Raw genomic sequence first — 13,393 nt, 5'->3', positions numbered from 1 at the left:
CTTAAAACTCTTAAAGCCGTTCTCAGCTCCTTATCATTCTGCCTCTACTCCATCGTCTTCGTAGATCTTTTTTATTTCCTTTATCAAACTTTTCTTTTATAGTAAATCCATCCCACCTCTCTTTGTGCTTTAAGTGTCACTATCTGTCAATCCAAATAGCATGATAAAATACAAGGCAAACAAGCAGTGACGATTTTTAAAAGGGAGAAGTAAGGGAAGGAGCTAAGAATATTTCATAATGAACACACCAACGAATTTCAAATACATGTTCATTCTTATTTTCTGATGGGATAATGTCAAAGTAAAAATTTTCCTGTCACGCTGAATCCTACTTTGACATCCTGCTGTTGGAAAATAATCATGGACATGTGTTTGGAACTCATGACTATATTCATCATGAAAGTTGTGAACCATAAATGTTCAGCACAATGGCCCTTAAATGATCATGTAGAGATAAAAGTTCTTTTCGATTTCAGCACCAGCAATTGTAAAATGTACTTGTAATATTTCAGTTTGTTTTTATCTTGTGGAGAGTACAAATCATAGGATTCTTTGTACCAAGGACTAAAAACTTTTAACCACATTTGAATTTTTGCTCTAGCTAGTGTCTGCAAAGGTGTGCGTCTCATATTACTGGATCTCATTTCTTTCTTGTCCCATTGTCTTCTTACATTTTTTTTTAAATTTTTGAATTATGGCTAAAATACACATAACACGAAATGTGCTACCTTAACCAATTTTAAGTGTATACGTTCAGTAGCATAACATATATTCTCATCATTGTGCAGTCAACCTCCAGAACTCTTTTCATCTTGCAAAACCAAAACTCTATACCCATTAAACAACTCCCCATTGCCCCCTGTCCACAGGCCCTGGAAACCACTTTTCTACTCTTTGTCTCTGAATTTGACTACTTTAGGTCTCTTATATAAGTGGAATCATACAGTGTTTGTCTTTTTGTGACGGGCTTATTTCACTAGCATAATGTCCTCTGGGTCCATTCATGTTGTAGAACGTATCATTCCTTTTTAAAGCTGTATAATTATCCATTGCCTGTATACACCACATTTTGCTTATCTGTTCATCCATCAATGGACGTGTGTGTTATTACCACTCTTTGGCTATTATGAATAATGCTGCTATGAACAGGGGTGTACAATGATATCTTTGAGGCTCTGCTTTCAATTATTTTGTGTATGTACCTTAGAAGTGGAATTGCTGGATCATGTGATAATTCTATTTTTAACTTACTGAAGAACTGCCATGTTATTTTCCATAGCGGCAATACTATTTTACATTCTCAACACCGACAGGGCATAAGCATTCTGATTACTTCACATCCTTGCTAACACTTGTTACTTTCTGGGTTTTTTTTTTTTTTTTTTTTTGATGGTAATCAACCTAATATGATCATCTCATTGTGATTTTTATGTGCATTTCCCCAATGATTAGTGTTGTTGGGCTTGTCAGTCTTTTGTGTATCTTCTTTGGAAAAATGTCTACTCAAGTTTTTTGCCCATTTTTTAATTGGGTTGTTCTTTTGATGTTGTGAAGTTGTAGTTCTTTCTATATTCTAGATATTAATCTCTTCTGTGAAATATGATTTGCAGATATTGTCCCATCCTGTAGGTTGCCTTTTCACTGTTTTCACTGTTGATTGTACCATTTGATGCCCAGAAGTTTAAATTTTGATGTAGTGCAATTTATCTATGTTTACATCTGTTTTCTGTATTCTTCATATCATATGCAAGGAATCATTACCAAAACCTGTGTCATGAACCTTTCCCTCTATGTCTCCTTTTCTAAAAGTTTCCAACATTTATCTTAATCATATTTTGTCTTGTGCTGTCTGTATCTGTGTATTATTAGCATTTACATATGCTGTTTAAGTTACCTTAAATTCATTCTTAAGCGAGCTTGGGAGATATACAGTCTTTTAATTATCCAGCACTTTTTTTTAACACAATTCCCTAAGCCTTTCCAAACCAATAAGCATTCTCATGCATATTTAAGTCCTGGAATTTATTTTACATTATATATTTGAATCTTGAAGCATATGTATTTATTCTGTTTACTGTATGCCTGAAATGCTTCATATTTCAGAAGATCCAGTTTAGAGCAATAACTAAACAAAATTTTGATTTTCTAAAATACTGTGAAATCATGGCTAGAATTCATAAAGTTTTAAAAACCACAGATACCCAGACTTGTCTGCACAACATATGGTATATATGAATATAAATATATTTTTGCTGTTTTCCCCTTCCTTCCCTCTTTTCTAATATTTTATTTTCTTTTTATTTTTATTTACTCCTTTTATGACCTTCTCTTGCCTTTTTCTTTGCCATTATTTCTCCATTCCCAATTTTGCTCTCTTTCCTTATCTTTAACTTTCTCTTCATTTATTTTCCTTTCCTTCTTTATTTTGTCCTTTCCTGCTTATAACTGCACTCCTTTTATCATACTCTATAGCAGAAATTAATAACCTCTTTCCTTGAACATAGAAATATTCTTTGGTTCTATGGCCTCCAGCCTCTCTTTTGTCACCACAATTCATTTTTCACAATATTATCAAACTAAACCAAATTAAGATTATTTTAACTCAGACAAATAGAACAATAGACTGTGTCCTCTTTAAATCATTCAGTTCATTGAGTTTTGACATAAAACTCTGTCAAAATACAGAACATTTATATCAACCCCCCAAAGATTCTTTAGGCTTCTTCCTATGTAGGTCTTCCATCGATGCCCTCGGCAGCCACTAATCTGCTTTATGCCACTATAGATCAGTCTTCATTTTATAAATGACTTTGGACTATATGTAATCTTATACCTGGCTTCTTTGACTTAGCATAATTATTTTGCGATTGACTGATGTTGTTGCATATATTAGTAGTTTGTTCCTTTTTAAAGCTGAGTAGTATCCTAAGGTATTGACGAAGATTCGGACTGTTTATAATTTAGGCCTATTGTTGATAAAGCTGCTATAAACATTCACATGAAAGTCTTGGTGTGTTTGGACATATGACTTCATTTTTCTTGGGTAAATACATAGAAGTAGAATGACTGGGTCATGTGGTAGGTATATTTATTAGCTTTATGTGAAACCGCCAAGCGATTTTCCTTTTTGCCTTTTCCCCAGGAATGTACAAAAGTTTCCGTTGTTTTGCATCTTTGCCAGTACTTAATATTGTCAGTATTTTAAATTGTAACCATTCTAAGGGGCATGTAGTGATATGACTTCATTTTGCGTTTCACAGATGATTAGTGATTTGAAATATCCTTTCAAATGTATGTTTGAAATTAATATCTGTTTTAAGTGGCTGGTCAAATCATTATCGTATTTTTCTTGGGTTTTTATTATTACAAAAGTTTAAGAATTCTTTATATATACAATTGTCTTTCCCAATATGTACCTCCATTTTCTCTTTCTTTCTAAAAGCAAGAGTTTTTAATTTATATGAAGTATAATTTACTAATAATTTATTTTATGATTTGTGCTTTTTGTATTTAATCTAGAAAATCTTGTCCTAGTTCGAGGTCACAAAGAGTTACTCCAATATTCTATTCTTGTGGTTGTGCAGTTTTAGCTTTTTGTTTTGAATAAATCATTTTAAGTGATTTTTAATATGTTATAGGGTAAGGATTGAGATTAATTTTTTTTCCTGTGGATGTTCATTTGTTCCAGCACCATTTCTTTGAGGTGTTCCAGCACCTCTCCTCATTGAATTACCTTGGCACGGTTGTCATAAATCAATTGATCATATTTGTGAGTCTATTTCTGCACTTCCTATTCTGTTCCGTTGATGAATTCGGATGTATTTTATAGTTTCGGTACTATTGTAAATGGATTTTTAAAATTTCATTTTAAAATAGACAAATCTTTTCTAAGGACACTTGTTCTCATCCTGATCTCCTAATCAGAACCTTCACTGATTACATATCAAATAATGTAGAACACTGCTCAAGCTAACATTGAAGTCCCATCATTGTCTAAAAATCTTCCTTTACAGATTTATCATTGACATCCAGCGTTTACAATAAAATTAATTACTCACTGCTCCAAAAGTATACTCCAAACTTGCATGAAAAGATCAAGGATAGGGTATAAGCATACAGTATATATGTAGATCGATGAATAGTAAAGGACCCTGATATAGAAGAAGGAGATTAAGCAAATTAGAGATTAAGCAAATTCTGTGTGGTTTCGGAGGGCAAAACTAGAATTATTGCTGGAAGCCACCAAGAAAGTTACTTCAATGTGATATCATGATGACACATAGTTAGATGGTATGATTCAAGAAATGCAAGGGGTGCTCTTAGGAGACCATGAATTCTGTTAGTGGCCAAATAGGGGCTGAATGACCCCCCCACTGGGAATGTTATAAATGGAATAATGGTGTCAGGTGGGGATTAGACTATGTGTCCTTTATAAAGCCCCCCCTAGCCCTGAGATTACCTAAATACATTCTCTAAATTTATTACTTCTTTAGGTCATTAAATATCATTTTCACAACCAAAAAGAATCTTTGAGCTTTGGGCCCATTTATGTTCCCTAGAGCCAGTTTAATATTTCATTATAGACTTAATTCTTCAACATGTTACTCATGAACCACTGCTGAAATGAGTGAAGGCTTTTTTTTAGAAAAGAAGTTTCTGCAGCAGCATTTCCCATCTGAAGTTCTAGAATCATTCTTCAGAAGGTATTATTAATGTATTACTAAATAAGAGAAGCCATTTGTAAATGATTGTGCTTGATTATTCTTTGTCACATCCATAAATTATATATTGGGTTCTCCTAGTGAAGTGGATCTAAACTGGTCAGGGCAGCAGGAGGCAACAGCTTTAGCATTTTTCAAAACAATAATTAATTTTCAAAATGCCAAGGCCAATTGGCAGTAGTTAACATTGCCCCCAGAGCATAATCGTGGCCTAGATGCCATAGAGACAAGTTGTCTTGTATTGCCTATAAATGGATTCTCAGAAAACCTAATTTGAAATTACTGCCTTTAATTATACTGCTGATATAAATAACTTTGATAAAATTAGTGCAGCTGGCCTCTTGTTTGTTTTTCCCACTTAAATGCACTGTACAATATAATCATCTGAAATAAACATCCATTACAAAGAATGCTTCATTTCAAAGAACATATTATTCTGCTCATCCAGCCAATTGTTATTTTTTCCTCCCCAGCCACATTTCAATCTTGCACCTATTAAAGGGATGAACAAATTACCAAGCTCTCATAATGTACCAACTAGTGAATTAAAACAATTCATTGCTGCTGAATAGGGCCATGCATTTAAAAGATTTTAATTCATTTGTATCCTCAATTACCGTGTTTTCTTTTTAAACAGACCCTGCCAGCTTAAAAATTGTTGAGAGACATACTCTTCTGTGCGATACAGTTATGTCACTTCCTAAATAGAAATCCCGATCTTTAAAAGAAAATGAAAGACACATCTCTCGTTCGATATGCTTTTTAACTCCAAAGTCCAAGGAAAGGGTCCCAAAAGTTATATCCAATGTTGGCCTCAATTCCTTTCTTTTGAAGGAAGCAACTGAATTGCCTCTTTTACAGAGAAGAATGGAACCCTTTCTTCCTGGTTCACTGTGATATGATTGTCATCTCTATCTCTACTGCAATCAGGACAGGATTTACCAAGGTCAATTCAACTTGGTCCAACTATTACCAACCTCGGTTCAGCTCAATTCAACTGTTGCCAAGCTCAATTCAACCCCACAGCTCTTGATTAGCTACCTGCTTCATATAAGGCACTATGGAGGTTTCCAAAATGAGTAAGACATGGCCTTTTTTCTCCATCTGGAAAAGAAGCAAAAAAAGATTAACTGTAGAACTCTGTGGCAGTTTGGAAATGGTTAGATGGGAACACAGATGATAAATGCTAGAGCGAGGGTGATACCGTAAAGAGAAGTTAAAAGAGCTGTTGGAGTTCGAAGGAGAATGGCTGTGCATAGAGCTGAGAAAATGAGGGAGGCCTCGAGGAAAATCCCACAGCTTCACTTTTGCTATTTTCTCTACAGAAAATGGCATAGAAATCAAAGTATGAGACATAGTCGGTAATATGATAAATATGGATATGATCATATGATAAATATGGATATGATTGTATTGACAGACAAATAAGCGAGGTTTTTCCCAGAATTCAGGAATTAAGAGGAGTGGCTGAGTTAAATACCAGAAAAATAAATGGGAGTCAAAACACAAAGGCCCCCAGATCCCAAACTGGCCTCTTGTATTTATTAAGTAGTGGGGAACCACTGAAACCTTCTCATAGGACAAAGGAAACACATGGGGTTATACCTTAGGAGGATAAACCTCGAAGCTCTGTGAGTATACAGATCAAAATCTAGAAAAATGAGAGGCAGTGAGAGCTGTGAGAATACTTTCCTCTCTCTAGACGATTAACTGCAACAGGCTGAGGAAAGGGCCAGGAGTGGAACTTCATCTTCTTACAATGAGACTCAGATTGGGCACCGGGTCTGTATCTAGAGGACGTGTAACTCAGAAGCATGGGAGGTAGTCCAGACCAGCAGGTGCAGGGACATCAGCCAGCCAGCTCATCTGATGATCGGGCCCGCCCTAAACCTCCAGTGTCTGACTTACGGAAGTAAGGCCCAAGGACAGGGACTTATTACGGGTAGCTTGTTCGGGAAGTGTTCCCTAGGCAGTGAGGGAGAAGGAAAGTGAGACAGAAAAAAAAAAAAAAAGGAGAAGGCAATCGAAGGGTGTAACGGAGAAGGCGCTCATGTGGCAACAAGGCTTGATTCCACCGGGATCTCCTTATGAAATATAAAGAATGTCCCCAAGGCTTGACACCTGGGACTGGGGACTGATGGCTCATCCTTCAGGCTCTGCTCCCTTTTGACAGAGAGCTACTTACGGGTAATGTCTCTGTACTTTGGGCTTGAGCTTATACACAGGCTTTGGCAAAGTATCCTCAGTTGGTAGCTGGCCAAACTGGACCTGCCAATCTCTTTCACGGAAGCTTCCAAGGCAGTTAACAAAGCCAAGCAACTGTATATCCTTAAAATTACCATTGGTCCTTACCCTACAAATTCCAGAGCTCCTGCATGCTTCCCTATCATCTGCACCTCAGCAAAGCCAGTAATTGTGATGCTACAGCTCACTAGGCATTATCACCACCGCACTTCGACCAGCAAAGAGTTCCCTGTGATGTTTGATGATGAGTGACCCGCCTCCTAAATTCTATCTGGTAGTATTTCTGCCACCAACCATCTCTCAGTCTAGGTTCCCCTCAAAGCAGTACTGATGACAGGACTTTTGGTGCAGGTGGCGTATTTCAGAAGTCATCCCAGGAATCATAAATGAGAAATTAGAAAACATTAGACAAGGTGAGCAAAAAGCCAATTTAAAAGTGCATTTTGAAGTCAGCTGTGGCTCTCATGGGACCCCTGAGAGATATCCAAAAGTGTCCTTCAGAATTTTCTACCTGAGGGATAGAATGGACAATTTCCCCACAAGCTTCTGACTCCCATTTTTTTTTACATTTGTTCCTAGAAGTATTATTTCCCTTGCATTGAGGCTCGTGCAGGGCCAAGTGGGTTTTTCCATGGTTTTAGGAGTAGATGGTAGAAGCTAGGTTGCACTCACTTGAGATGGGACATTCTCACCAAGAGTTCAGTTGGTGTTCACAAAGGAATTGTTCACTAGGGCTGCAGTTATCAGAGGTGGGCTGAGATGTGACACGGGGTACCAAAGGCAACTGCCTGAATCTGTTTCTCTATCTCCCAGGATGTCTACCTTTGACAAGGTAGACTGGGTACCATGATGGATCCTCAACTCCTTCACAGAATGGTGTCCATTTATTCCCCCAAGAGACATTCTTTCCTCTCAAAATCAGCCTATCATCCCTTGCTCCCAGGGTTCAATCTTGACTGCTGCCCAAGCTTTTCTTGAGTCTGATGGATATCAGTGGGAATGGGTGGCGTTTAAGAAGAGGAAATGACGTGAGCTGGTACTTCAAAACAAATCCCCTGCTGTGCCCTCCCTGCTGACAATCGCTGTTCCATCTTTGTTTTCAACTGTCTATTCCAGTAGGACATGTAGGCTGGCACAGCTTGGCCTCTGCAGACCAGTGGGGCTCTACTTGCTGGCCTTCTAGGGCCTTCCAAGGCAAGATGGATTCTGCACCATTAGCTTTAGCTTCTCTTTTAGACCTCTCAAACAATCTAGCCTTAGGGTTAGCCTAAGTCTAACCCCTAATGGTGTGAATTGCCAAAGGTAGTCTTGGCTTTTCTTTCTTTGGAAGGATTTTCAGTTCCTCCCAAAACTTGATGTGCCAAAAAGAGCATTAGGACAACCTTAAGTGCTACTCTTTTCCTTTTCTCTGGCCTGCATCTTTCTTTAATGCACTATTTCTAATCCATAAGATTATAGACGCAACTTCAAGATTGCTTTCTTCTACATCTAGATTTTGTAATCAGCCAATGGTACAGCATCTTAGGTATCCCACATGGCCCTCAGGATGAAGTGTGGTAAATTTTGCACAATACAAGGGGAAAAAACATGTGACTTTCTAAAAGTAATCTCATTCTCTGTATCTTCTTCTTGAGTTCTCTTTATGACTGATATGGGAAATGTTTGATTTTTTTTTTTTCAAAGAAAGCTCGCAGTCTCTCCCAGTTCCAAACTTCAACACATCCAGTCTTTCAAGGTTTCTTCCCATTATCCCTTAAATTTTTAGAATACACTAAGGCACATTCGTTTCTTTAGAGTTCTCTACTGCAGGTTTTTACCAGATTTATTGCTAAGACACCAAGACCTAGTGACAGGCTCTGACCTTCCATTCCACTTGAGTTTTCATTGTCATTGCCAGGCCTTTTGCCCGATGGTCTTTTCTGTGGCCCCCTGTTACAAAGTCACATTGACTTGAACTCTTGTTGACCCTTGCTTACTTCCCCAGGCTAGCAATCTCAATTATCTCTCACACACTTGGGAAAACACAAGGAAACATATGGATTTCCTCACTGTACCCCAGTCTGGAAGAGTAGGAAAACTGGTACAGGTCCATCTGCCTCTGTCACTTCCACCCAACCATGTAGGTGCTATATTAGGCACCTCTCTTGCTCATTAAAAAGCTAATCTGAAAGACATTGTAGTCTTTCCAGGGAAAGGAAGAACAAACATCAGTCTCTTTGTTTTCCCACAACCATCTCCTGGTGAGTCTTGCATATATCCTGTCCTGCCTCCACCTGTTCTCCCCAAACCATGTTCAACCCAGGATGGATAAATGGCGAAGTCTCTCAGGAATTTCATCCTTCATTCTTCTCTCCCTCTCCTGTTCTTCAACAGCAGGTAATAGTGAGCAGATAGTAATTTCTCTTCCTGTAAACTATAGATTTAAAGTCAAACCCTTTACCTCTCTACACTATCGGTTGTAGTAAAACTATGCCCAGAAGTCCAAGATCTTTTCTACATGTATAAACATGAGATTTGAGAATTTCAAAAACACTTTTCTCTCTCAAAAAAAAAAAAAAATCAAGGGATCCCTGGGTGGCGCAGCGGTTTGGCGCCTGCCTTTGGCCCAGGCAATCCTGGAGACCCGGGATCGAATCCCACATCGGGCTCCCGGTGCATGGAGCCTGCTTCTCCCTCTGCCTGTGTCTCTGCCTCTCTCTCTCTCTCTCTCTCTCTCTCTCTCTCTCTCTATCATGAATAAATAAATAAAATCTTTTTAAAAAAATCAAGCTTTCAGGAATATTATCACTGGAGTCTCAGGAAAAAAAATATCTAGTATGAAATTAGAAGTAAAATTGTATCCCCTTTGACCTAAGCCAGTGGTTCTTAACTTTGGCTGCACATTGTGTCACTGTGGCACCTTTTAAAAATACTGACGGTCAGGTCCTGTACCCTGAGGCCCATTCCTCAAAAGATTCTGGAATCCAGCCAGGTTAGAGAAATTTATTTGAAAACTTCCCCAGTGATTCTAATTTTTAGCCAGGATTGAGAATCACTGACCTTCTGTCTGAGTGAGAGGATACTGTTGAATCCACTGTGGGGAGAAAACATGATTTGCTGGGAATGAATAAAAAGAATTCTAACATTCTTTGATTATAACTCTTGTACATTCCACAAAGCAATTATCTGGTCAGTGATTTCATGTTACCATCATAAAAATTATTTTACGTGGATACCATATTGAGTACATATAACTGAAGGATCAAAGTGGAATTCAAAGAAGCTAAATAAGAAATCACTTTATCACGTAAATATTAGATGAAAAAAATACCAATCCTGATTTTTGATATTAACCGTTGTCATCTATGATATCATCATTAATATGATTAGAAAGTTGGGGCGCTGGGGTGGCTCAGCCAGTTGAGTGTTCCACTCTTGGTTTTGGCTCAGGTCATGACCTCGGCTCGTGAGATCAAGCCCCTACATCAGGCTCCACACTCAGCACAAAGTCTGCTTGAGATTTTCTCTACCTCTCCCCCTACCCCTCCTCACCTCTCTCTCTCTTTCTCGAATAAATAAATAAATCTTTAAAAAAATTATTTTTCCTTTTACTAAAATTAAAATTTTAAATTATAAAAGTATATAACCCGAAAAATAAAGGTTCTCATAATCCCACCTCACAAAGTTAATCGCTGCTAATGGTTGGATGTACACCCCTCCAAGTGTGTCCTATTCATATGATAGCATACATCATGAAAGCATTTACCCAAATGAGATCATACTATATACAGTTTTGAAGCTTAACTTTTCACCTAAAAATATATTCTACACGTGTGTGTGTGTGTGTGCATGTATGTGGTGTATCTCATTTCTTAAAATGGCTTATGTACTTCAGTGTTAATAACAAACATTTGAGTTGTTTCCAAACTCTTTGCTATTGCAAACAATACTACAATGAAATTCTTGTCCTAACGAACATACCTTTGGGCAATTTTGCAGGTGTTTTCATAAAATTGATTCCTGTGAATAGAATTTCTGACTTGAATACCATAGACATTTTCTACCTTGATAAAGGTTACCAAATTTCCCTCCAAATAAGTTGTGCCGATTTACAATTACTTCAACAATATATGTCAGTGCTTAGTGTCCCCCACCTTGACTATAGTAGGTATGAATCAATTTCTTAATGTGCTTCCCGAGCACCAAACTGAATATGTATAAACTAATACTGGATGTGAGCTGTTTGAAGATTCTTGATGAACAATAAGGATGATTTCTATTTCCTTCAAAATACTTAAGGGTTATAGACATAAATGCTATTTGATTCAGTCTCGTGGTGGACCAAAAAATCCTCCAAAGGGAAGCTGCATGTTTTTCAATGTTCTGTGTTGTTACTCATTGACAAATCACATTCTTGTTGTAGAAGGTACATTTGCTTAAACCTGAGAGACTATAAATTTTTTTATTATGATTATGCCTGTTTCAACATCCTTTCCCTGTACAGCTTCATAGGATTGACTTCGATGTGTTGTTAAGTAGCCATGGGTATCCATGATGATACTCAACATATTTTGGTTCACATCATCAGTGATTTGAGGTCTTCATCGCTTTTTTTAAAAAAAAATGAGTAGTAAACTTCACTTTATTCAGTGGCTGCTGCATGCAGAGCTCCCTACTAACCTCAGTGATTGTATGTGGGATGAGTGGTGCCCAATCTAATAAAACTTACTGTTTACTGCATAGAGCACAGAAATGCTTATATTTTATAAAAAATGACTATATACCTACCTGTTCAGTGGATACAGAAATGAAGTTAATCTGAATTAAAAATTTGAAATAAATGAGTTTTGATAGAAATATTGAAGGATATAATCAAACATGGACTGGTGGGATCCCTGGGTGGCGCAGCGGTTTGGCTCCTGCCTTTGGCCCAGGGCGCGATCCTGGAGACCCGGGATCGAATCCCACGTCAGGCTCCCGGTGCATGGAGCCTGCTTCTCCCTCTGCCTGTGTCTCTGCCTCTCTCTCTCACTGTGTGCCTATCATAAATAAATAAAAAAAAAACAAATTAAAAAAAAACAAACAAACATGGACTGGTGTTCAAAGATGACATTCAAATATTTTAAAAATGCAGTGTTCATGGATTGATAGGGAAGCCTCTGATAATTCTAAGTCAGAAGTGTGCAGATGTAAATTAGTCCGTTGGAGCATGCTGAGAACTTCCCTTTTGGCTCCCTGTGTCCTCTGCCTAGAATATTTTTAATCTCTTCTTTAATAACTCTAGCTTGCCTTTTAGATTAACTTAGATCTCATCTCCTATATTAGTTTCCTATGGCTGTTGTGACAAATCACCACAAACTTGTTGAATTAAAACAGCACTTTATTATCTTGTGGTTTTAGAGGTCAGAGGTCAAACATGAGGTCACTGAGCCAAAATCGAGGTATCAACAGGACTGCATTCCTTCTGGAGGGTCTAGGGAAGACCCTAGCCTTATCCAGCTTCTAGAAGCCACCTGTGTACGTCCTTGGTCAGGGACCCCCTTTAGTCTCCTCCTGTGTAAAGAAGTATATTACCAGGTGGCTAAGAGAACAGATGAAAGAGAAAGATTCCTCATTCCAAACCTCTGCTCCAGCACCTACTCATAAGAAGCAGCACCAACTTCTCAGTTTCCTTATTGAAAACATGAAAATAATTACAGCATTTAACACACTCGCTTCTCGTGAAGATTAATGAACAGACAAATGAAAATTCACTGACAGTGCTTGGCACATACTATTCACTCCAAACAGTTACTATTTCCCACTCGTGAGATTACTGTAAGGATTTAAGAGGCAGTTGATAAGGCCACAGCACAATGCCGGGCACGCAGCCAATTCTCAGTACGTTCTAGCTTTTGATTTATCACCATCATCTGTAGCAAATACAACAGGCCAAAGAAGTCAAACTCCGTGAAGAAAATGCTGCGTTTCAAAGGCAGGAGTTTGGTGAGATGTGCTCAACTCTGTGCTAACAATCTGAATTGGTTCAGGTTCTGTTATTGTCGAGCTCAGTGTGATCACAAGGTTAAAAGGTACGAAAGGTCAATAACGTTGTGATGGATGGATTTTATTAGTTTCAGTGATGAAATAATAATAGCAATAACTGTAGGCTTTTAAATAGTGCAAAACGTTTTCAAATACATGATCTCCTATGGCCTTGCTGTGACTTCATGTTAATTCCAGGCAGTCTCTAGCAGTCTAATGGCTACTTGATTATTTAGGCTTCCCAGATTATTAGCATTCTTGGCGGACCACAGCCTTTATATTCTTCGTATTATGGAATATTCAAGTGTCACCCATTGTTTCCAAGGCAAATGAGCCATTCCACTTAGATGTTTACAGTAAATAGAACAGAAACTTGTGGAATCATCTTCCTCTCTCATAAATGTAGCAACAGCTAAGTGGTACAG

At 37.9% G+C, this 13,393-nt stretch overlaps 1 protein-coding gene across 3 annotated transcripts in view; it reads left to right on the top strand.

Moving 5' to 3' along the window:
* Positions 1-13,393, top strand: part of MARCHF1 (membrane associated ring-CH-type finger 1) — a 794,329-nt gene that overhangs the window by 695,475 nt on the left and 85,461 nt on the right. The window lies entirely within an intron of this gene.

The sequence above is a fragment of the Canis lupus genome, chromosome 15 (assembly GCF_003254725.2).
Source record: "Canis lupus dingo isolate Sandy chromosome 15, ASM325472v2, whole genome shotgun sequence".
Taxonomy (NCBI): Eukaryota; Metazoa; Chordata; class Mammalia; order Carnivora; family Canidae; genus Canis; species Canis lupus.
This window is presented reverse-complemented; position numbering and strand designations above follow the sequence as displayed.